This window comes from Scyliorhinus torazame, chromosome 3 (genome assembly GCF_047496885.1).
Source record: "Scyliorhinus torazame isolate Kashiwa2021f chromosome 3, sScyTor2.1, whole genome shotgun sequence".
Taxonomy (NCBI): Eukaryota; Metazoa; Chordata; class Chondrichthyes; order Carcharhiniformes; family Scyliorhinidae; genus Scyliorhinus; species Scyliorhinus torazame.
In genome coordinates this window covers 247,261,565-247,287,422 of record NC_092709.1, presented here as the reverse complement: position 1 = coordinate 247,287,422, position 25,858 = coordinate 247,261,565, and positions in this window count along the sequence as shown.

The window sequence follows — 25,858 nt, the reverse complement described above, 5'->3', positions numbered from 1 at the left end:
AAGAGTATCCTGCAGTCAGCATCGCAGTGAAGCAGTCTAGGAAGAGTATCCTGCAGTCAGCATCGCAATGAAGCAGTCTAGGAAGAGTGTCCTGCAGTCAGCATCGCAGTGAAGCAGTCTAGGAAGAGTATCCTGCAGTCAGCATCACAGTGAAGCAGTCTAGGAAGAGTGTCCTGCAGTCAGCATCGCAGTGAAGCAGTCTACGAAGAGTATCCTGCAGTCAACATCGCAGTGAAGCGGTCTAGGAAGATTATCCTGCAGACAGCATCGCAGTGAAGCAGTTTGGGAAGAGTATCCCGCAGTCAGCATCACAGTGAAGCAGTCTCGGAAGAGTGTCCTGCAGTCACTATCACAGTGAAGCAGTCTGGGAAGAGTGTCCTGCACTTAGCATCACAGTGAAGCAGTCTAGGAACTGTATCCTGCAGTCAGCATCGCAGTGAAGCAGTCTGGGAAGAGTGTCCTGCACTCAGCATCACAGTGAAGCAGTCTAGGAACTGTATCCTGCAGTCAGCATCGCAGTGAAGCAGTCTGGGAAGAGTGTTTTGCAGTCAGCATCACAGTGAAGCAGTCTGGGAAGAGTATCCTGCAGTCAGCATCGCAGTGAAGTAGTCTGGGAAGAGTGTCCTGCAGACAGCATCGCAGTGAAGTAGTCTGGGAAGAGTGTCCTGCAGTCAGCATCGCAATGAAGCAGTCTGGGAAGAGTGTCTTGCAGTCAGCAACACAGTGAAGCAGTCTAGGAAGAGAATCCTGCAGTCAGCATCACAGTGAAGCAGTCTGGGAAGAGTGTCCTGCACTTAGCATCACAGTGAAGCAGTCTAGGAACTGTATCCTGCAGACAGCATCACTGTGAAGCAGTCTAGGAAGAGTATCCTGCAGTCAGCATCACAGTGAAGCAGTCTAGGAAGAGTATCCTGCAGACAGCATCGCAGTGAAGCAGTCTAGGAAGAGTATCCTGCAGTCAACATCGCAGTGAAGCAGTCTAGGAAGATTATCCTGCAGACAGCATCGCAGTGAAGCAGTCTGGGAAGACTGTCTTGCAGTCAGCATCACAGTGAAGCAGTTTGGGAAGAGTATCCTGCAGTCAGCATCACAGTGAAGCAGTCTAGGTAGAATATCCTGCAGTCAGCATCGCAATGAAGCAGTCTGGGAACAGTGTCTTGCAGTCAGCATCACAGTGAAGCAGTCTATGTAGAATATCCTGCAGTCAACATCACAGTGAAGTAGTCTGGGAAGAGTGTCCTGCAGTCAGCATTGCAGTGAAGCAGTCTGGGAAGAGTGTCTTGTAGTCAGCATCACAGTGAAGCAGTCTGGGAAGAGTATCCTGCAGTCAGCATCAGAGTGAAGTAGTCTGGGAAGAGTGTCCTGCAGTCAGCATCGCAATGAAGCAGTCTGGGAACAGTGTCTTGCAGTCAGCATCACAGTGAAGCAGTCTAGGAAGAATATCCTGCAGTCAACATCACAGTGAAGTAGTCTGGGAAGAGTGTCCTGCAGTCAGCATCGCAGTGAAGCAGTCTGGGAAGAGTATCCTGCAGTCAGCATCACAGTGAAGCAGTCTAGGAAGAGTATCCTGCAGTCAGCATCACAGTGAAGCTGTCTAGGAAGAGTATCCTGCAGACAGCATCACAGTGAAGCAGTCTGGGAAGAGTATCCTGCAGTCAGCATCACTGTGAAGTAGTCTGGGAAGAGTATCCTGCAGTCAGCATCACAGTGAAGCAGTCTTGGCAGAGTATCCTGCAGTCAGCATCACAGTGAAGCAGTCTAGGAAGAGTATCCTGCAGAGAGCATCGCAGTGAAGCAGACTAGGAAGAGTATCCTGCAGTCAGCATCACGGTGAAGCAGTCTAGGAAGAGTATCCTGCAGTCAGCATCACAGTGAAGCAGTCTAGGAAGAGGATCCTGCATATAGCATCACAGTGAAGCAGTCTAGGAACAGTATTCTGCAGATAGCATCGCAGTGAAGCAGTCTAGGAAGAGCACCCTGCAGTCAGCATCACAGTGAAGCAGTCTAGGAAGACTGTCTTGCAGTCAGCATCACAGTGAAGCAGTCTGGGAAGAGTATCCTGCAGACAGCATCGCAGTGAAGCAGTCTCTGAAGAGTATCCAGCAGACAGCATCGCAGTAAAGAAGTCTGGGAAGAGTGTCCTGCACTCAGCATCACAGTGAAGCAGTCTTGGAAGAGTATCCTGCAGTCAGCATCGCAGTGAACCAGTCTAGGAAGAGTATCCGGCAGTCAGCATCACAGTGAAGCAGTCTGGGAAGAGTATCCTGCTGTCAGCATCACAGTGAACCAGTCTGGGAAGAGTATCCTGCAGACAGCATCGCAGTGAAGCAGTCTAGGAAGAGTATCGTGCAGTCAGCATCGCAGTGAAGCAGTCTAGGACGAGTATCCTGCAGTCAGCATCACAGTGAAGCAGTCTGGGAAGAGGCTCCTGCAGTCAGCATCGCAGTGAAGCAGTCTAGGAAGAGTATCCTGCAGTCAGCATCACAGTGAAGCAGTCTAGGAAGAGTGTCTTGCAGTCAGCAACACAGTGAAGCAGTCTGGGAAGAGTATCCTGCAGACAGCATCGCAGTGAAGCAGTCTGGGAAGAGTATCCTGCAGTCAGCATCACAGTGAAGCAGTCTGGGAAGAGTGTCCTGCAGTCAGCGTCGCAATGAAGCAGTCTAGGAAGAGTATCCTGCAGACAGCATCGCAGTGAAGCAGTCTGGGAAGACTGTCTTGCAGTCAGCATCACAGTGAAGCAGTTTGGGAAGAGTATCCTGCAATCAGCATCACAGTGAAGCAGTCTGGGAAGAGTGTCTTGCAGTCAGCAACACAGTGAAGCAGTCTGGGAAGAGTATCCTGCAGACAGCATCGCAGTGAAGCAGTCTGGGAAGAGTATCCTGCAGTCAGCATCACAGTGAAGCAGTCTGGGAAGAGTGTCCTGCAGTCAGCGTCGCAATGAAGCAGTCTAGGAAGAGTATCCTGCAGTCAGCATCACAGTGAAGCAGTCTGGGAAGAGTGTCCTGCAGTCAGCGTCGCAATGAAGCAGTCTAGGAAGAGTATCCTGCACTCAGCATAACAGTGAAGCAATCTGGGAAGAGTGTCCTGCACTCAGCATCACAGTGAAGCAGTCTAGGAACTGTATCCTGCAGTCAGCATCGCAGTGAAGCAGTCTGGGAAGAGTGTCTTGCAGTCAGCATCACAGTGAAGCAGTCTGGGAAGAGTACCCTGCAGTCAGCATCACTGTGAAGTAGTCTGGGAAGAGTATCCTGCAGTCAGCATCACTGTGAAGTAGTCAGGGAAGAGTATCCTGCAGTCAGCATCACAGTGAAGCAGTCTCGGAAGTGTGTCCTGCAGACAGCATCACAGTGAAGCAGTCTGGGAAGATGGTCCTGCAGTCAGCATCGCAGTGAAGCAGTCTGGGAAGTGTATCCTGCAGACAGCATCGCAGTGAAGCAGTCTGGGAAGATGGTCCTGCAGTCAGCATCGCAGTGAAGCAGTCTGGGAAGAGTATCCTGCAGTCAGAATCACAGTGAAGCGTTCTGAGAAGATGGTCCTGCAGTCAGCATCGCAGTGAAGCAGTCTGGGAAGAGTATCCTGCAGTCAGAATCACAGTGAAGCAGTCTAGGAAGAGTATACTGCAGACAGCATCGCAGTGAAGCAGTCTAGGAAGAGCTCCCTGCAGTCAGCATCACAGTGAAGCAGTCTAGGAAGACTGTCTTGCAGTCAGCATCACAGTGAAGCAGTCTGGGAAGAGTATCCTGCAGACAGCATCGCAGTGAAGCAGTCTCTGAAGAGTATCCAGCAGACAGCATCGCAGTAAAGAAGTCTGGGAAGAGTGTCCTGCACTCAGCATCACAGTGAAGCAGTCTTGGAAGAGTATCCTGCAGTCAGCATCGCAGTGAACCAGTCTAGGAAGAGTATCCTGCAGTCAGCATCACAGTGAAGCAGTCTGGGAAGAGTATCCTGCTGTCAGCATCACAGTGAACCAGTCTGGGAAGAGTATCCTGCAGACAGCATCGCAGTGAAGCAGTCTAGGAAGAGTATCGTGCAGTCAGCATCGCAGTGAAGCAGTCTAGGACGAGTATCCTGCAGTCAGCATCACAGTGAAGCAGTCTGGGAAGAGTATCCTGCAGTCAGCATCGCAGTGAAGCAGTCTAGGAAGAGTATCCTGCAGTCAGCATCACAGTGAAGCAGTCTAGGAAGAGTGTCTTGCAGTCAGCAACACAGTGAAGCAGTCTGGGAAGAGTATCCTGCAGACAGCATCGCAGTGAAGCAGTCTGGGAAGACTGTCTTGCAGTCAGCATCACAGTGAAGCAGTTTGGGAAGAGTATCCTGCAATCAGCATCACAGTGAAGCAGTCTGGGAAGAGTGTCTTGCAGTCAGCAACACAGTGAAGCAGTCTGGGAAGAGTATCCTGCAGACAGCATCGCAGTGAAGCAGTCTGGGAAGAGTATCCTGCAGTCAGCATCACAGTGAAGCAGTCTGGGAAGAGTGTCCTGCAGTCAGCGTCGCAATGAAGCAGTCTAGGAAGAGTATCCTGCAGTCAGCATCACAGTGAAGCAGTCTGGGAAGAGTGTCCTGCAGTCAGCGTCGCAATGAAGCAGTCTAGGAAGAGTATCCTGCACTCAGCATAACAGTGAAGCAATCTGGGAAGAGTGTCCTGCACTCAGCATCACAGTGAAGCAGTCTAGGAACTGTATCCTGCAGTCAGCATCGCAGTGAAGCAGTCTGGGAAGAGTGTCTTGCAGTCAGCATCACAGTGAAGCAGTCTGGGAAGAGTACCCTGCAGTCAGCATCACTGTGAAGTAGTCTGGGAAGAGTATCCTGCAGTCAGCATCACTGTGAAGTAGTCAGGGAAGAGTATCCTGCAGTCAGCATCACAGTGAAGCAGTCTCGGAAGTGTGTCCTGCAGACAGCATCACAGTGAAGCAGTCTGGGAAGATGGTCCTGCAGTCAGCATCGCAGTGAAGCAGTCTGGGAAGTGTATCCTGCAGACAGCATCGCAGTGAAGCAGTCTGGGAAGATGGTCCTGCAGTCAGCATCGCAGTGAAGCAGTCTGGGAAGAGTATCCTGCAGTCAGAATCACAGTGAAGCTTTCTGAGAAGATGGTCCTGCAGTCAGCATCGCAGTGAAGCAGTCTGGGAAGAGTATCCTGCAGTCAGCATCACAGTGAAGCAGTCTAGGAAGAGTATCCTGCAGTCAGAATCACAGTGAAGCGTTCTGAGAAGATGGTCCTGCAGTCAGCATCGCAGTGAAGCAGTCTGGGAAGATGGTCCTGCAGTCAGCATCGCAGTGAAGCAGTCTGGGAAGAGTATCCTGCAGTCAGAAGCACAGTGAAGCAGTCTAGGAAGAGTATACTGCAGACAGCATCGCAGTGAGGCAGTCTAGGAAGAGTATCCTGCACTCGGCATCACTGTGAACCCGTCTGGGAAGAGTATCCTGCAGACAGCATCACAGTGAAGCAGCCTAGGAAGAGTATCCTGCAGTCAGCATCACAGTGAAGCAGTCCAGGAAGAATATCGTGCAGACAGCATCACAGTAAAGCAGTCTAGGAAGAGTATCCTGCAGTCAGCATCACAGTGAAGTAGTCTGGGAAGAGGGTCCTGCAGACAGCATCACAGTGAAGCAGCCTAGGAAGAGTATCCTGCAGTCAGCATCACAGTGAAGTAGTCTGGGAAGAGTATCCTGCAAACAGCATCACAGTGAAGCAGCCTGGGAAGAGTATCCTGCAGTCAGCATCGCAGTGAAGCAGTCTAGGAAGAGTATCCTGCTGTCAGCATCACAGTGAAGCAGTCTAGGAAGAGTGTCCTGCAGTCAGCATCGCAGTGAAGCAGTCTAGGAAGAGTATCCTGCAGTCAGCATCACAGTGAAGCAGTCTAGGAAGAGTATCCTGCAGTCAACATCGCAGTGAAGCGGTCTAGGAAGATTATCCTGCAGACAGCATCGCAGTGAAGCAGTTTGGGAAGAGTATCCCGCAGTCAGCATCACAGTGAAGCAGTCTAGGAACTGTATCCTGCAGTCAGCATCGCAGGGAAGCAGTCTGGGAAGAGTGTCTTGCAGTCAGCATCACAGTGAAGCAGTCTGGGAAGAGTACCCTGCAGTCAGCATCACTGTGAAGTAGTCTGGGAAGAGTATCCTGCAGTCAGCATCACTGTGAAGTACTCAGGGAAGAGTATCCTGCAGTCAGCATCACAGTGAAGCAGTCTCGGAAGAGTGTCCTGCAGACAGCATCACAGTGAAGCAGTCTGGGAAGATGGTCCTGCAGTCAGCATCGCAGTGAAGCAGTCTGGGAAGAGTATCCTGCAGACAGCATCGCAGTGAAGCAGTCTGGGAAGAGTATCCTGCAGTCAGCATCACTGTGAAGTAGTCTGGGAAGAGTATCCTGCAGTCAGCATCACTGTGAAATAGTCAGGGAAGAGTATCCTGCAGTCAGCATCACAGTGAAGCAGTCTCGGAAGAGTGTCCTGCAGACAGCATCACAGTGAAGCAGTCTAGGAAGAGTATCCTGCAGAGAGCATCACAGTGAAGCAGTCTGGGAAGATGGTCCTGCAGTCAGCATTGCAGTGAAGCAGTCTGGGAAGAGTATCCTGCAGACAGCATCGCAGTGAAGCAGTCTGGGAAGATGGTCCTGCAGTCAGCATCGCAGTGAAGCAGTCTGGGAAGAGCATCCTGCAGTCAGAAGCACAGTGAAGCAGTCTAGGAAGAGTATACTGCAGACAGCATCGCAGTGAGGCAGTCTAGGAAGAGTATCCTGCACTCGGCATCACTGTGAACCCGTCTGGGAAGAGTATCCTGCAGACAGCATCACAGTGAAGCAGCCTAGGAAGAGTATCCTGCAGTCAGCATCACAGTGAAGCAGTCCAGGAAGAATATCGTGCAGACAGCATCACAGTAAAGCAGTCTAGGAAGAGTATCCTGCAGTCAGCATCACAGTGAAGTAGTCTGGGAAGAGGGTCCTGCAGACAGCATCACAGTGAAGCAGTCTCGGAAGAGTATCCTGCACTCGGCATCACTGTGAACCCGTCTGGGAAGAGTATCCTGCAGACAGCATCACAGTGAAGCAGCCTAGGAAGAGTATCCTGCAGTCAGCATCACAGTGAAGCAGTCCAGGAAGAATATCGTGCAGACAGCATCACAGTAAAGCAGTCTAGGAAGAGTATCCTGCAGTCAGCATCACAGTGAAGTAGTCTGGGAAGAGGGTCCTGCAGACAGCATCACAGTGAAGCAGTCTCGGAAGAGTATCCTGCAGTCAGCATCACAGTGAAGTAGTCTGGGAAGAGTATCCTGCAAACAGCATCACAGTGAAGCAGCCTGGGAAGAGTATCCTGCAGTCAACATCGCAGTGAAGCGGTCTTGGAAGATTATCCTGCAGACAGCATCGCAGTGAAGCAGTTTGGGAAGAGTATCCCGCAGTCAGCATCACAGTGAAGCAGTCTGGGAAGAGTATCCTGCAGTCAGCATCACAGTGAAGCAGTCTCGGAAGAGTGTCCTGCAGTCACTATCACAGTGAAGCAGTCTGGGAAGAGTGTCCTGCACTTAGCATCACAGTGAAGCAGTCTAGGAACTGTATCCTGCAGTCAGCATCGCAGTGAAGCAGTCTGGGAAGAGTGTCCTGCACTCAGCATCACAGTGAAGCAGTCTAGGAACTGTATCCTGCAGTCAGCATCGCAGTGAAGCAGTCTGGGAAGAGTGTGTTGCAGTCAGCATCACAGTGAAGCAGTCTGGGAAGAGTATCCTGCAGTCAGCATCGCAGTGAAGTAGTCTGGGAAGAGTGTCCTGCAGACAGCATGGCAGTGAAGTAGTCTGGGAAGAGTGTCCTGCAGTCAGCATCGCAATGAAGCAGTCTGGGAAGAGTGTCTTGCAGTCAGCAACACAGTGAAGCAGTCTAGGAAGAGAATCCTGCAGTCAGCATCACAGTGAAGCAGTCTGGGAAGAGTGTCCTGCACTTAGCATCACAGTGAAGCAGTCTAGGAACTGTATCCTGCAGACAGCATCACTGTGAAGCAGTCTAGGAAGAGTATCCTGCAGTCAGCATCACAGTGAAGCAGTCTAGGAAGAGTATCCTGCAGACAGCATCGCAGTGAAGCAGTCTAGGAAGAGTATCCTGCAGTCAACATCGCAGTGAAGCAGTCTAGGAAGATTATCCTGCAGACAGCATCGCAGTGAAGCAGTCTGGGAAGACTGTCTTGCAGTCAGCATCACAGTGAAGCAGTTTGGGAAGAGTATCCTGCAGTCAGCATCACAGTGAAGCAGTCTGGGTTGAGTATCCTGCAGTCAGCATCACAGTGAAGCAGTCTAGGAAGAGTATCCTGCAGTCAGCATCACAGTGAAGCAGTCTAGGAAGAGTATCCTGCAGTCAGCATCACAGTGAAGCAGTCTAGGAAGAGCATCCTGCAGTCAGCATCGCAGTGAAGCAGTCTCGGAAGAGTGTCCTGCACTCAGCATCACAGTGAAGCAATCTGGGAAGAGTGTCCTGCACTCAGCATCACAGTGATGTAATTGCTGTAATGCCGGTCCCACTGGCGTGAATCAAACCACCTCCCTTACCGGCGGGACCAGGCGGCGCGGGTGGGGCCCCCATGGTGGCCTGGCCCATGATCGAGGCCCACCGATCCACGGGCGGGCCTGTGCCTGGGGGCACTCTTTTCCTTCCGCGCGGCAAGCGCCTCCGCGATGGCCAACGTGGAAGTGACCCCCACCTGCGCATGCGCGAGGTTGACGTCAGCAGCCGCTGACGCTCCCGCGTTTGCGCGGACTTCCGCCGGCCGGCGAAGTCCCTTCGGTCCCAGCTGGCATGGCGCCAAAGGCCTTTCCCGCCGGCCGGCGGCGCGCCAACCACTCCGGCGCGGGCCTAGCCCCTCAAAGTGAGGGCTTGGCCCCTAAAGATGCGGTGAAATCCGTACCTATGGGGCAGCCCGATGCCAGAGTGATTCCCGCCACTCCATCCCGCCGGGACCCCCCGCCCCGCTGGGTAGGGGAGAATCCTGGCCATGGTATCTGAGCTCCAAGTCGTGGTGTGCTTTCCTTGCTCTATGTGGGAGACCAGGAACGTTTCCAGTTCCCAGGACCAGCATGTGTGCAGCTCCGGGTATTGAATTTCACAAATTCACAACCCTCTGAGAAAAGTAAATTCTCCTCATCGCTGTTTCAAATCTGCGACCTCTTATCCTAAAACCATGACGTCTCATTCTAGATTGCCCCACAAGAGGAAGCATCCGCTTTACATCTCTTTGCCAATACTTTTTATCATCTTATATACCTCAATTAGATCTCCGCTCATTCTTCTAAACTTGAGAGAGTATAGGCCTAAACTTCTCAATCTCTCTTCATAAGACAACCCCCCCCCCCGTGCCCCCTTCCCACCCCCCCACCCCCCCCCCCCCCCCCCCACCCCCCTCACCCGCCCCACCCCACCCCAGCTCTGGAATCAATCTAATGAACCTCCTCTGAACTGCCTCCAATTCAACTACATCTCTCCTCAAATAAGGAGACCAAAACTGTACACAATACTTCAGGTGCAATCTCACTAATGCCTTGTTCACTTCTTTTATATGTTTTTGGAAATGCTGTTGAATGAAGTTTTTCTGGAGTGTTTTTTTGGTCCTGCCTTTTATTTCAGGGGGATTTTACCCAAGAGAGCACCGTGATTCCCTGTAGCAGAGGGATGGAAAGATGTCTGATGATGTGTTCCAAGGCAGCCCGCCTGGAGTGAAAAGATCCTCGATGCCATCTTCCTTTCTTCTCCTCTTCCCTGGCCTTCCTCCTCTCCCTGAGTTGACATTCCAGATGGCAGGTGGTCAGGGCTGCTCCCTTAAGATGGACTATGAAGCTCGCCACCATACATTTGGAGACCTGCTCTGAAAAATACTCAAGGGCTTACCCCAAGCACTTTTGTGAGTGGAACCATTGTTTCAGAATGCCAATGGTTTGTCTGAAAATGTTCCTGGTGGCAATATGGCTCTCATTGTAGGCACATTCCATATGCATAGTCCAGTAGCAGAGGGAAGCCATAAGTCAAATTTAAATTTTCATAAAGGAGGCTTATCATGATAGCCCAACGATTTGATTTAGATTTATTGTCGCATGTGATGAGGTACAGTAAAAAAATATTGTTCTACGTAAAGTCCAAACAGATCATTCTACACATGAGAAACATGGGACATACAATAAATACACAATTTAAATGCATAGAAACATAAAAGAGAATGGTTGGAGTTAATGTTAGTGTTAGAGTTAAGTTTAAAAGGTGAGTACGGTTATAAGAGATGTAGAAAGAGGATCCGTGGGAGAGAGCTCGCAGAGAGTCGCCACGCTCTGTCGGCATCTTGAATCAGATGGTAGGTATGGTTGACTGGCACGGTATGAGTATGTCATGGCTGCTGTCAGGATAGAGGACATTCACCAACATTATATCCCGTGCATGGTCACACAGTAGCTGCCCATTCATGGAGTGACTGCCCTTGTAGTTCCCCAATAATATGTAAAGTCCGCAGAGCGGGACATGTGGAGTGGCTGAGGAGCTACTCAGAGGCAGTGAAAGCCTAATCCAGCCGAACCTTCTGGACAGGGCTATGGGCATCACCTGAGCCGAAAGGAAGCTTTTTGTGATTAAAGTTTCCACTTTTATTTTGAGAATTATTAATTTTTGATGGTGATCTTCATGGTCACTGACAGCCCAATACTTACTTTGCTCTGTAGCTGTGACGATCTTATCATAGAATCATAGAATTTACAGTGCAGAAGGAGGCCATTCAGCCCATCGAGTCTGCATCGGCCCTTGGAAAGAACACCCTACTTAAGCCCAACACCACTACCCTATCCCCTTTATCCCCACAACCCAACCTAACCTTTTGGACACTAAGAGCAATTTAGAATGGCCAATCCACCTAACCTGCACATCTTTGGACTTTGGGAGGAAACCGGAGCACCCGGAGGAAACCCATGCACACACGGGGAGAATGTGCAGACTCCACACAGACAGTGACCTAAGCCAGGAATCGAACCTGGGACCCTGGAGCTGTGAAGCAATTGTGTTAACCACTATGCTACCGTGCTGTCCATCTTGTTGTATGAGGTGGCACAGTTCAGTGACTATATGCTTGGCGAAACGTAACCATCTCTGACACTGCTTCCACCTGAGGTGGATGTAAAAGAAGCATACATGTGTTCAGCTGGGTTGATTAAGAGAGGATGTTATCTGGATCTGTGAGGTGCAACATGTTTGCTAAATAAATGTTAGGGGCTGTTTGATGTCACAGTCTGCCCACATGTAAGCTTCCAGCACACACTTAACAGGTCCATGCGAGCAACCTTACAATCATGGTGCGCTGTTTAGGCCAAGCTATAAATAGCCCATGGCAATCTGGTTGACATTTTTGGAGTTCGTGGACCACCAGTGCTACAGAACTGAATTTTGTGGTCTCAGTGTCTGACTTGACCCTTGACATTTTGCATCCTTAACAAGAGAGGAATCCCTGCAAAATTAACTCTCATTAAGAGTACAGCTGGATACTGTCACCTGAAAGGAGAGCTGAATATTTTCACTGACCTGAGATACAGTTGTAATCATCCTGATTCCACAGTACAAAACGTAGACTGCAGCAGACCACCGCCCATTGTCCACCTCCCGATTGCCTCCCTTCTCCCTCCAAACCTTGATCCAGCGATATTTATTCCATCCCTATAACTAACAGACTGTCTCTGGGGCTACGAATGATGCACACATCTTGCTGGTGGTATTTTAATGAGGTTGCTGTGGTCAATAGGCCCATGCAATGTATGAAAATGCAAATTGCTTATTGTCACAAGTAGGCTTCAAATGAAGTTACTGTGAAAAGCCCCTAGTCGCCACATTCCAGCACCTGTTCGGGGAGGCTGTTACGGGAATTGAACCGTGCTGCTGGCCTGCTTTGGCCGGTTTTCAAAGCCAGCGATTTAGCCCAGTGCTAAACAGTATACTGCACTGGGATCATGCTCCAATTCAGATGCAATTCAATTCCTAGGCCAGCGTCTCCGTAACATTATCCACCTCAATTAAAATCAGACCACTGAGAGTCACTCCAATCAAAGGAAGGAGATGCTTGGTGAGTAAGCTTGGTGAATAACTGCAGGACTCCATTTAGATCATAAATGCTGCAGCCACACGGCGTCAGTGATGGAGGGGATGAATAATTCACTTTTTGGTTGTCTTTCTGATTATTTTGAGACTTCTTGCTGCAATCATGCAAATCATTGGAAATAAACCATTACTATTTAGCATAACCTAAATAGGATTGGTGAAATAATTGATCCAAAGGACCTAGCCCCGTTCCTAAAGATTTCATGCACTCATTATTTGCTAGCTGCAGGAGTGGCTGGATTAGCTGAAGTCTGGTTTTGGTTTAAAGGAAGAGTTATTGTTTCATTTATTCTTCACATTTTAAACATCATTTTCACTGCAAAAATTCCTGGTTTATTGTGCCAAAGTCTTATTTCTGATTGTCCATCTGATAAATGGGTCCATTATTTGTAAAGAACTGCTTGTAACTTAATTAAAAAGGAACTTACGCTGAAGTGGCCGGATCTACTGGGCGAAATTCTCCGTTATCGGTGGAAAGTCCGCCCATCGGCGCAAAAAACGGCGCAAATCCGACTTGCGTCACGTCGGAAAAATGGGTCGAATGTCTCCGGCCTGAAATGGGCTAGCAGCGACGTAACGGGATCCGCGCTTGCGCAGTGGTTCACGCCGTGCAGCGTCATACGCGCCGCACGGCGTGAATGCTCATAAGGCCGCGCTGCTCCCCCGCACCCGACCGGAACACCCGACCGCAACACCCGACTGGATGGCTGGCCGCCGCTCAGCCCCGAGGTTCGAGTCACGGGATGTGGAGGCGCATCTGGACGCGGTGGAGCAGAGGAGGGACGCCCTGTATCCCGGGCACGGCCGCAGAGTTGCCCCACGCCACAGCCGGCGTCTGTGGAGGGAAGTGGCAGAGGCCGTCACAGCTGCGGCCCTGATACCACGGACAGGCACCCAGTGCCACAAGAAGGTGAACGACCTCGTCAGAGCAGGCAGGGTGAGCCTCACCCATATCCCCCCCTCCCCATATACCCCCTCCCCATATCCCCCCTCCCCATATCCCCCCTCCCCATATCCCCCCTTCCCCATATCCCCCTCCCCATATCCCCACTCCCCATATCCCCCCGCCCCCATTTCCCCCTCCCCATATCTCCCCTGCCCCATATCCCCCCTCCCCCATATCCCCCCTTCCCCCATATCCCCACTCCCCCATATCCCCCCTCCCCCATATCCCCCCTCCCCCATATCCCCCATATCCCCCCTCCCCCATATCCCCCTCCCCATACTCCCCCCTCCCCCATATCCCCCATATCCCCCTCCCCATATCGCCCCTCCCCCATATCCCCCCTCCCCCATATCCCCCCTCCCCCATATCCCCCCTCCCCATATACCCCCTCCCCCATATCCCCCCTCCCCCATATCCCCCATATCCCCCTCCCCCATATCCCCCCTTCCCATATCCCCCCTCCCCCATATCCCCCCTCCCGCATACCCCCCCTCCCCCATATCCCCAAGTGAATCCAGCCCTAACCTTAACCTCTGCAATGCACGCGCAACCGATGGCGTGCATTCATATACCTGCCTAACAGCGTTGCCTTTTACCCCTGCCACCGCCCCCCCCACAGGATAAGCGCGCACACAACAATAGGGAGGACTGGGGGAGGCCCCGCTGATGAGAGGCCACTGACCGAACACGAGGAAAGGGCCCTGCAACTGGCTGGCGGACCTGACGACCGGGAGGTTGCTGATGCAGAGGTCGGGGGCGTAGTAGCAAGTGAGCCACCGACAGCCCGTCCCCATATCCCCCCTCCCCTATATCCCCCTCCCCCATATCACCTGATCACTGCCTGATGTCTAACCATGCATGCTTCATTGCGTATCGCAGGACCAAACGTCAAGGCACCCATCCCCGCAGATGCAGACCGCCCGCAGGATGCCCCTCGGAGGCCACGGGAGACGGAGAGACCCGCACCCTCCAGCATGCGACGCCCGGAGGGTGCCCCTCGCACACCACGGGAGACGGAGAGACACGGACCCTCCAGCATGCGACGCCCGCAAAATGCCCCTCGGAGGCCATGGGAGACGGAGAGACCTGGAGCAACAGGGAGACGACACCCCCGTCACGTGCGGGAGCCACCACCCAGCGACGAGGGGGGCAGCCACAGGCCCCCGTCACATCCGAGACAGGACACCGCTACCCAGGACACCACTACCCAGGACACCACTACCCAGGACACCACTACCCGGGACCCCACTACCCGGGACACCACTACCCGGGACAGCACTACCCAGGAAGACGAAATACCGGACAGTGACTCAGAGTGGATGGGTGGAGACGAACCCCCACCCCAAAGTGCCATGGACTCAGAGTGGGACGAAGAGCACGACACAACACCACTGCTGTCACCAACACCCTCCACCATCGCAGAAACACTCACCTCGGTTGGGCACTTTAGTGATGAGGCGTCTGGTACACTCACTGGTGCGCACAACACAGCCGTCCCGGTACAGCAGGTGGAGGTAGGAGCAGCAGAGGGGCCGGGCGGTCGGAGGGCAGCCCAGCCCAAGCGAACATCTGCCGCCCAGATGGATCCCGGGTTCCTGGAGTTACCACACCCACACATAGATCCGATGCAACCACCGACCCGGAGACGAGCGAAGAGGGTGACGGGCGGCTTGCGGCGGCTGCAGTCGCAGGTGGAGGAGTCCACGCACGTCCAGGAGCTGGGAGTGGTGCTGGTCATGCATGCCACCCAAGCTGACACCGCACGGGTGGCGTCCGCGGTGGAGGCAATGGGTGCGACGGTGTCAGACATGGGGAACGGTTTGCGAGGCCTGGGGCTTTCCGTGCAGGCGGCGTCTGTGGCCCAGGAAATGGCTGCCCTCTCACAGGAGGCCATGAGCCAGTGCCAGCGCCAGATGGCAGAGGCGCTCAACGCCATAGCACAGTCTCTGCAGGCCATGGCCCAGTCTCAGCAGGCCATGGCCCAGTCTCAGCAGGCCATGGCCCAGTCTCTGCAGGCCATCGCTGAGGGCATCGGCGCCAGTGGCCATGTGCGAGCCGGCGTCGCACTGTCACAGACAGGGTTTGCCAACACCCTGGGCTCCATGGCTGCAAACCTGCAGACCTATGTCGATACCAGCACGGGCCTCCAGGACTGGCAGCACCAGATGTCGGGGGGGCGTCGGATGGCCAGTCGGTTCGCATCCCCCACCCATGTAGAGGCCAGGGTCCATCGGGCACCCCGAGGGAGGAGGAGGTGGTGTGGTCCGTCCCGGCTCCGCCTGTAGGGGAGGTCCCGGTACACCGCGACACCTCGGACTCCCCCCCTTCCGTCCCAGGTGCATCGGGTGGGCAACGGGCAGGACAGGCTGGCAGCTCGCCATCCCAGTCGCCCGGGCCGCAGCCTGGCCCATCTAGGCCAGGATGCCCCAGGAAACAGCCGCCAAAGGGATCCAGTGTCAGAGGGCAGGAATCACAGGAGTCCACCTCCAGTTCTGCTGTACCGTCTGGGGAACCATGTAGACGTAGTCAAAGGGCCCGTAAGGCCAAACAATTAGACACTGAGTAAGTTGGCACGGGTGCAGGGCACAGATGGGTTTTAGGGGCTAGGGCACGTGCATGAACTCCTTTGGTTATTAAATTCAATGTTACACCTACAGAAGCTGCCTTTGTGCTCTGTCCAAAGCATGCGGGGGTGTCATGTACGTTGAGCGCAGGTGTGTGTGTGAGGGGTGGTCTTACCTCAGCCCCAGGTGAGTCTGCCCCCTTCCCCCTGGGCCGCCATCAACATCCCCCGGGCAGAGGACGGGACCGTGCGCTGCAGTGTCACAGCCGCATGCAGGAATGGTCCGGGTGGATGGTGGTACTGTGGCCATGGGTCAGACATAGTCCAACGATGTAGAGCCAGGAGCTCACCGCAGGGCGGGTTGTCATCATCCTCCATGGCCTGCAATAGACACGCGTCCACCCGCAACTGTGTGAGCCAGGCCCGTTGTGCCGCAGGTGGATCGGCAATGGGAGGGGTGGTGTGCATGCGGGTGGGGTGGGTGGGGTTGGGGAGGGGGGTGAGGGTTCTGGGTGGGTGGATGGGTGGGGGGTGTGGGTGGTCGGCTGTTGCCATGGTGTGCGGTCTGTGGCCATACTACCCGATTCCCACGCCCATCTAGTCAGTGAAGCGGGCGGCTATCAGTCTGTCCCGTGCCCGCTGGGCCAGCCGGTAACGGTGGACAGCCACCCGCCTGTGTCTACCCCGTCTGCTCTGACCATTACCCCCATCCCCCTCATCTGGGGAGGACTGCGCCTCTTCCTGCTGCTCCTCCACTCCGCCCTCCTCTGCCTGCGGCACATCGCCCCTCTGCTGGGCTATGTTGTGCAGGACGCAGCACACCACAATGATGCGGCCGACCCTATCTGACCGATACTGGAGGGCGCCCCCAGAGAGGTCCAGGCACCTGAAACGCATCTTCAGCACGCCAAAGCACCTCTCTATCACTCCCCTTGTCGCTACATGGGCATCATTGTAGCGGTTCTCCACCTCATTGCGTGGCCTCCGTATCGGCGTCATCAGCCACGATTGCAATGGGTAGCCCCTGTCGCCCAGCAACCAGCCCCTCAGCCGGGGATGGCGTCCCTCGTACATGCCGGGGATGGATGACCGCGACAACACGTGTGAGTCGTGTACACTGCCTGGGTAACGGGCGCAGACGTGCAGGATCATCATGCGGTGGTCACAGACCACCTGTATGTTCATCGAATAGGTCCCCTTCCTATTGGTGAACACGGCCCTGTTATCTGCAGGTGGCCACACGGCGACGTGCATCCCATCGATCGCGCCCTGGACCATGGGGAACCCGGCCACGGCAGAGAAGCCCACGGCCCGGGCATCTTGGCTGGCCCGGTCCACGGGGAAGCGGATGTAGCGGTGCGCCATGGCATATAGGGCATCTGTCACTGCCCGGATGCACCGATGCACCGATGTCTGCGATATGCCGGACAGGTCCCCACTCGGTGCCTGGAATGACACCGTTGCAGAAAAGTTCAGGGCCACCGTAACCTTGACGGACACGGGGAGAAGGTGTCCCCCGCCAGTGCCACGCAGTGACAGGTGTGCCAGCAGGTGGCAGATGTGTGCCACGGTTTCCCGCCTCATCCGGAGTCTCCTCCTGCATTCCCGGTCCGTGAGGTCCTGGTATGACTGCCGGGGCCGGTACACGCGGGGCGCCCTCGGGTGCCTCCATTGCCGTGGGGCCGCGACGTCCTCCTCCCCCTCCTCGTCCTGTCGGTCAGGTGTCCCTCTAGCCTGGGCGGCTGCCGCCTGTCCCTCTGCGGCAGCCTGCGCCGCCTCTCTGGCACGCTCCTCCTCCTCCTCCTACTCCTCATCCAGAGCAACATAGACATGAGCGGCTGCCGCCACGGCGGCCAACATCGCTGGATGATCGGAAAACATGACGGCCTGGTGGGGGGGAGGGGAACGACGACATGTCATCATTGCCCATATCCCCTCCTCCCCCCAGCCAGGTGGCATGGACCGCATGGGTCCAACTGTTGGAGGCTGGCACCTGGCCTGGTGGACCAACTCACTTGCCCTCGCATCCCCCTCCCCGGCATGGGCACCCCCCCAACCTCCAACCCGGCACGGACCCCCCATCCCCCTCCCCGGCACGGTCCCCCCTCCAACCTCCATCCCGGCACGGCCCCCCCCCCAACCTCCACCCGGCACGGACCCCCCATCCCCCTCCCCGGCATGGACCCCCCCCAACCTCCGCCCCGGCACGGGCCCCCCCCAACCTCCACCCCGGCACGTACCTCCCCCCCAACCTCCACCCCGGCACGGACCCCCCCCCCAACCTCCGCCCAGGCACGGACCCCCCATCCCCCTCCCCAGCACGGACCCACCCCCAATCTCCACCCCGGCACGTACCTCACCCCCAACCTCCACCCCGGCACGGACCCCCCCCCAACCTCCGCCCAGGCACGGACCCCCCCATCCCCCTCCCCGGCACGGACCCCCCCCCAACCTCCACCCCGGCACGGACCCCCCCCCCAGCCTCCACCCCGGCACGGACCCCCCCAACCTCCACCCCGGCACGGACCTCCCCCCCTCAACCTCCACCCCGGCACGGACACCCCCCAACCTTCACCCCAGCACGGACCCCCCCCCAACCTCCACCCCGGCACGAACCCCCCCCCCAACCTCCACCCCGGCACGGACCCCCCCAACCTCCACCCCGGCACGGACCCCCCATCCCCCTCCCCGGCACGGTCCCCCCCCCAACCTCCACCCCGGCACGGACCCCCCCCAACCTCCACCCTGGCACGGACCCCCCCCCAACCTCCACCCCGGCACGGACCACCCCCCCAACCTCCACCCGGCACGGACCCCCCCCCAACCTCCACCCCGGCACGGACCCTCCCCCCAACCTCCGCCCCGGCACGGGCCCCCCCCAACCTCCACCCCGGCACGTACCTCCCCCCCAACCTCCACCCCGGCACGGACCCACCCCCCCCAACCTCCGCCCAGGCACGGACCCCCCATCCCCCTCCCCAGCACGGACCCCCCCCCAATCTCCACCCCGGCACGTACCTCAGCCCCAACCTCCACCCCGGCACGGACCCCCCCCCCCAACCTCCGCCCAGGCACGGACCCCCCCATCCCCCTCCCCGGCACGGACACCCCCCCAACCTCCACCCCGCACGGACCCAGCCTCCACCTCGGCACGGACCCCCCCCAACCTCCACCCCGGCACGGACCTCCCCCCCTCAACCTCCACCCCGGCACGGACGCCCCCCAACCTCCACCCCAGCACGGACCCCCCCCCCCCAACCTCCACCCTGGCACGAAACCCCCCCCAACCTCCACCCCGGCACGGACCCCCCCAACCTCCACCCCGGCACGGACCCCCCATCCCCCTCCCCGGCACGGACCCCCCCAACCTCCACCCCGGCACGGACCCCCCCCAACCTCCACCCTGGCACAGACTCCCCATCCCCCTCCCCGGCACGGCCCCCCCCCCCCAACCTCCACCCCGGCACGGACCCCCCCCCCCAGCCTCCACCCCGGCACGGACCCCCCCCAACCTCCACCCCGGCACGGACCTCCCCCCCTCAACCTCCACCCCGGCACGGACCCCCCCCCAACCTCCACCCCAGCACGGACCCCCCCCCCAACCTCCACCCCGGCACAAACCCCCCCCCGCAACCTCCACCCCGGCACGGACCCCCCCCAACCTCCACCCCGGCACGGACCCCCCCCCCAACCTCCACCCCGGCACAGACTCCCCATCCCCCTCCCCGGCACGGACCCCCTCCCGGCACACCCCCGGAGCCCAGCCTACTCTAACCACCCCCCCCCCCCCCCGCCGCACACGCACACACACAACCCGAGACACACCCCTCCTCACGCATTCAGACTGCGGCCACGCCATCGCCTGCCCAGAGCCAACCCCCCAGGCCGTCACTCACCTCCACGCTGGTCGGCGTGAACCTGGAGCACAGGGTCACGCCGATGAAAAGGAGGTTTAACTTACATCGACGTGAACGGTCATCACGTCGACGGGACTTCGGCCCATCCGGAAGGGAGAATATCGGCAGGCCGAAAATCGGCTGCCTTGCACAGACCCGTGACATTCTCCGACAGCAGCGGCGACATTAACGCCCCGCCGACTTTTCTCCCTTCGGAGACTTCGGCAACCGGTGGGGGCGGGATTCACGGCGGCCAACGGCCATTCTCCGACCCGCTGGGGGGTCGGAGAAAGGGGTCGGAGAATGACGCCCACTGTTTGGGTCGATTGCCATTTCCACACTGTGTCCATGTGCATCTCTGTTTGTGTATGATATATACGTGAGTGCCGCTGCACCAATTGTCCCAAATTAGGATTTGTTAAATAGTACTCACAAAGAAATGAATCGTGCTGCTGGATCTGCACGACTGGCATAACCTTGGGACGTATAATCTTAAAATAATACAGCACAGATGAATTGACTCATTGTGCCTGTGCCACAGCTTTGAAAGAGCTATACAATTAGTATCGTTCCCTGCTATTTCTTCACTGCCCTGCAAGCCATTCCCTTTCAAGTATTTATCATTATGAAAGTTGCTATTGAATCTGTATCACCCTTTCAGAAAGTGCACGCCAGTTTATAACAACTCAGGATGTAAAAAATATTTCCTCTTGCCATATTCGGTTCTTTTGCCAATGACCTCAAATCTATGTCCTCTGGTTACTGACATTTCTGCCACATACAGTAAATAGTTAATCCCTATTTACACCATCAAAGCAGTCCATGATTTTAAACACCTCTCTCAAATCTCTCTTTGCCTTCTCTGCTCTAATAACAACCGCAGTTTCTCTAAATCGCCACAATCCTCCCTCATCCAGTAAATCTCTTCTGCACCCTCTCTAAAATCTTGATATCCTTACTAAAGCCATGATGTGGAGATGCCGGCGTTGGACTGGGGTGAGCACAGTACGAAGTCTTACAACACCAGGTTAAAGTCCAACAGGTTTGTTTCGATGTCACTAGCTTTTGGAGCGCTGCTCCTTCCTCAGGTGAATGAAGAGGTCTGTTCCAGAAACACAACCGACAGAATACCCTTTGCCGTCCAGTACTTCCCCGGAGCGGAGAAACTACGTCATCTTCTTCACAACCTTAAACACGTCATTGATGACGATGAACATCTTGCCAAGGTCATCCCCACACCCCCACTACTTGCCTTCAAACAACCGCGCAACCTCAAACAAACCATTGTTTGCAACAAACTACCCAGTCTTCAGAACAGTGACCACGACACCACACAACCCTGCCCTGGCAATCTCTGCAAGACGTGCCAGATCATCGACATGGATACCACTATTACACGTGAGAACACCACCCACCAGGAACACGGTACATACTCGTGCGACTCGGCCAACGTTGTCTACCTCATACGCTGCAGGAAAGGATGTCCCGAAGCGTGGTACATTGGCGAGACCATGCAGACGCTGCGACAACGAATGAACGGACATCGTGCGACAATCACCAGGCAGGAATGTTCCCTTCCAGTCGGGGAACACTTCAGCAGTCAAGGGCATTCAGCCTCTGATCTCCGGGTAAGTGTTCTCCAAGGCGGCCTTCAGGACGCGCGACAACGCAGAATCGCCGAGCAGAAACTTATAGCCAAGTTCCGCACACATGAGTGCGGCCTCAACCGGGACCTGGGATTCAAGTCGCATTACATTCATCCCCCACCATCTGGCCTGCGAAATCCTACCAACTGTCCTGGCTTGACACAATTCACACCTCTTTAACCTGGGGTTACCCCATCTCTGGATCTGTAAAGATTTAATCACATGCTAATGGTCGCATTCCAAGCATTGTTTGGCATCTTTGACTTTGTCTATATATATGATTCTGGAACAGACCTCTTCATTCACCTGAGGAAGGAGCAGCGCTCCGAAAGCTAGTGACATCGAAACAAACCTGTTGGACTTTAACCTGGTGTTGTAAGACTTCGTACTGTCCTTACTAAAGTGTGTTGCTCAGTACTCCAGCTGGTGCCTAACCAGTGTTTTGTAAAGATTTACTGTAACCTCCTAGCTTTTGCACTCAGTACTTCTAAAGCCAAAGATCCCGTGAACCTTTTTCAGCCTTTGAAAATTGTCTTGCCTTATCAAAACGTCTTGGCCATATGCACGCTTGGTGTCTCTGTTCATGCATTCAAATGTATCATTGATTTCATATTGCTCCTCCTCATTCTTCCTGCAAAATTGTATCACCTCACATTGAACTTCAGCTGCCATTTTACCAGTCTGTCTATATCCTCCTAAAGTCTGTTCTATCCTCTTCAATTCATTACATTTCCAACTTCTGTGTCATCTGAAAACTTTGAAACTATATCTAAGCCCAGCTCATTAAAATATCAAAAAGATTTGTCGCCCAATGCCGACTCGCTGGTGTCATAATATACACGAGTATATCATGGTGCAGACACACACACTGATGGACACACAGCAAGACCAATCAACACACACAACACCGCAGCCAATCACCAGTTAGAGCACACTCACTATATGGACAGAGGGCATCAGAGTTCCCGCTCATTCGGGATGCAGCCTCTCAGGACAGAACTTACAGCACAGATCTTCACCATGTGCTGAGTGCATTGACTGGTTAGGACAGGGATAGGTCTTTAGTTTAATCTAACATCGTGTTAACCCACAGTGAAAGTATGTTCAACAGTTTCTAACTTAATAAAATAATGTTGTACTATTTTAAGTGTTGGTGGCCTGTATGTGTCCCACGGATTCAGAGCACCCAACACATCATGGTACCAGTAGTTGAGGGAGGTTAGAACTTCTTAGACCTGATCTGCCTTCCACCAGCACACAGTCATACTGCAAAATGGACAGCGTCCACCCGCCGCCGCTCCGCATCACCGGTAACCTAGGAGCCAACTGGAAGATATTCAAACAAAGCTTCCAGCTCGACCTTGAAGCCACAGACCGAGAAGCTGCCTCAGACACAAAGAAGATCGCTCTCTTCCTATCCACGGCCGGGGAACATGCCATCCACATTTTCAATTCTCTCACCTTTGCTGATGGTGAAGATAAATTAAAATTCAAGGTCCTCCTTAAGTTTGACAGTCGCTGCGACATCGAGGTGAATGAAAGTTTCGAGGGCTATGTATCCCAACAGCGTTTACAGGGTAAGGATGAACCTTTCCAGTCGTTTCTCACCCACCTCCGCATCCTTGCGCAGTCCTGTAATTACGGGCCCACCTCCGACTCCATGATACGCGACCAGATCGTTTTCGGTGTTCAGTCGGACCCCCTATGCCAGCAGCTCCTCAAGGTAAAGCAGCTCACTCGAGCGACTGCCATCGAGACCTGCGTGCTACATGAACACGCCACTAGTCGGTATTCCCACATCCAAGCGGCTGAAACGGTGCGGCAAGGTCCCCACGAGGCAGAACGGGTCCAAGCAATCGAGCCACTCCAGGGTCTCAGCCTGGATGAGGGCGGCCATTTTGCGCGCTTTTTGCGGACACCCGCGCTTGTATGCACCGAATGGGGGGACGGCGATGTCGACGAACGTACTGCGCAGGCATGCACCACGTACGACCGCATCACGCATGCACGGTGGCGCAGCGAACGTACTGACGCTACAACGTGCGGCTGTGGCTCCGCCCACTTAAAGCGGCAATGTCCTGCCAAATCCCGACGATGCCTGCGATGTGGCAAACTTGGCCACTGTGCTGCTTTATGCAGATCAGCTCAGCCTGCCAACTCTCGTCGCTCCAGCCAGCCCCGCAGGAATGTCTGGGCCATTCAACCCACGGTCACCGAGCCCGATTTGGACCTGCTACCCGATATTGACACCAAGGACCCGAAGGCGCCTTTTCGAGTCGGTATCATTACAAAAAACAGGGTTTCCCTGAAGCAAAGAATCCAGCCTCTATCGGTATACAGCATCGATCCGGACGATGAGTGGTGTGTCACCCTTACGGTGAACCGATCCCAAATACAATTCCGCCTGGACACCGATGCCTCCGCTAATCTCATTGCGCGGTCTGACCTCCAAAGCCTTCATGCCAAACCAGCCATCCTGCGATCAGCCTGCCAGCTATTAGATTATAATGGCAATGCCATTGCTGCCAGTGGTTCATGCCAACTTGAAGTGACGCACAGGTCACGCAAAGCCATCCTTCCCTTTGAAATCGTGGGCTCCTCGAAGGCCTCCCTGCTTGGCGCGCAGGCATGCAAGCTGTTGAACCCTAGTTCAGAGAGTTCGCTCTCTCTCTCCTGCTGACACGTCTGCGTTTCAGGACACTGACTTCAGGGTGCAGCTCGATGCCATTATCAACCAGTACCACAACGTCTTTGAGGGCATGGGCACACTCCCGTACACCTACAAGATTTTACTAAAACCGAATGCCACGCCTGTGGTGCACGCACCTCACAGGGTCCAGCACCCCTTAAGGACCGCCTCAAGCAGCAGCTGCAGGACCTCCAGAACCAAGGAGTGACTTCCAAAGTCACAGAACCGACCGACTGGGTCAGTTCCATGGTATGTGTAAAAAAGCCTTCCGGCGAATTGAGAATATGCTTTGATCTCAAGGATCTAAATCGCAAATATTATGAGAGAGCACTATCCAATTCCCAAGTGCGAAGAGCTCACATGTGAGATGGCTCGCGCCAAGCTCTTTACCAAACTCAACGCCTCAAAAGGATTCTGGCAAATCCAGCTTGATAAATCCAGCCGGAAACTCTGCACATTTAACACCCCCTTTGGAAGATATTGTTACAACAGGATGCCGTTTGGGATCATCTCTGCATCAGAAGTGTTCCATGGGATTATTGAACAAATAATGGAAGGTATTGAAGGTGTTTGCGTCTATGTCGATGACATAAATATTTGGTCCACCACCCCGCAGGAGCATGTTAGTCGCCTCCAGTGCGCATTCAGGCATATACATGAGCATGGCCTCGGCCTCAACAGAGCCAAATGCTCTTTTGGTCAGACAGAACTTAAGTTCCTCTGGGACCACATCTCCCAATTGGGTGTGCAGCCGGATGCGGACAAGGTAGCTGCCATCACAGCTACGAAAACACCAGAGGACAAGAAGGCGGTCCTCCGATTTCTGGGCATGGTCAATTGTTTAGGGAAATACATCCCTAACCTCGCCTCTCATACCACGGCCCTTAGGAACCTGGTCAGGAAGACGACAGACTTTCAATGGCTCCCTGCCCACAAGCGGGAATGGAGAGAACTCAAAACAAAACTGATCACGGCCCCGGTCTTAGCTTTCTTTGATCCAGCAAAGGAGACCAAAATTTTGACCGATGCCAGCAAATACGGCATTGGGGCAGTGCTCCTTCAAAGTGATGAGCCCTCATCATGGGCCCCCGTTGCATATGCGTCATGTGCGATGACCCCCACGGAGCAGCGCTAAGCGCAGATAGAAAAGGAGTGCCTGGGCCTTCTGACCGGTGTTGTTAAGTTTCACGATTATGTCTTCGGACTTACTCAATTCACCGTCGAGACCGACCATCGCTCGCTGGTCAATATAATACAGAAAGACTTGAATGATATGACACCTCGCCTCCAGCGGATTTTCTCAAGCTCCGGCGATACGACTTCCAGCTGGTATACACCCCAGGCAAAGACCTCATCATTGCTGATGCTCTCTCCAGGTCAGTCAACACTCCATGTGACCCAGCGGGATTTGTCTGCCAGGTTGACGCCCATGTGGCATTCGCGGCCTCCAATCTACCTGCCACGGATGAACGCCTCGTCCAAATTCGCCGCGAGACGGCGGCTGACCTCTTGCTACAGCGTGTCATGCACCACCTAACGGACGGTTGGCTCAAGGGCCAATGCCCTCAATTCTATAATGTCAGTGCTCAACTGCCCCACTTGTCAGCGCTTCCAGCCGGCCCAACCACGTGAGATCTTGCAGCTCCATGAGTTGGTCACGTCACCAAGGACCAAGGTGGGCATCGACCTCCACGCGCTGGGTCGAGACTATGTCCTGATCATGGACTACATTTCGAATTACCCGGAAGTGATACGGTTGCACAACCTCACCTCATCTGCAGTCATTCATGCATGTAAAGAAACCTTTGCTCGACATGGCATTCCGCTCACGGTTATGTCGGACAATCGCCCCTGCTTCGCCAGCCAAGAATGGTCCAGCTTTGACAGGTGGTACAATTTTGCCCATGTGACGTCCAGTCCTCTGTACCCCCAATCCAACGGCAAAGCAGAGAAGGGAGTACATATCGTCAAACGGCACCTATGCAAGGCTGCTGATGCTGGGTCCGATTTCTACCTTG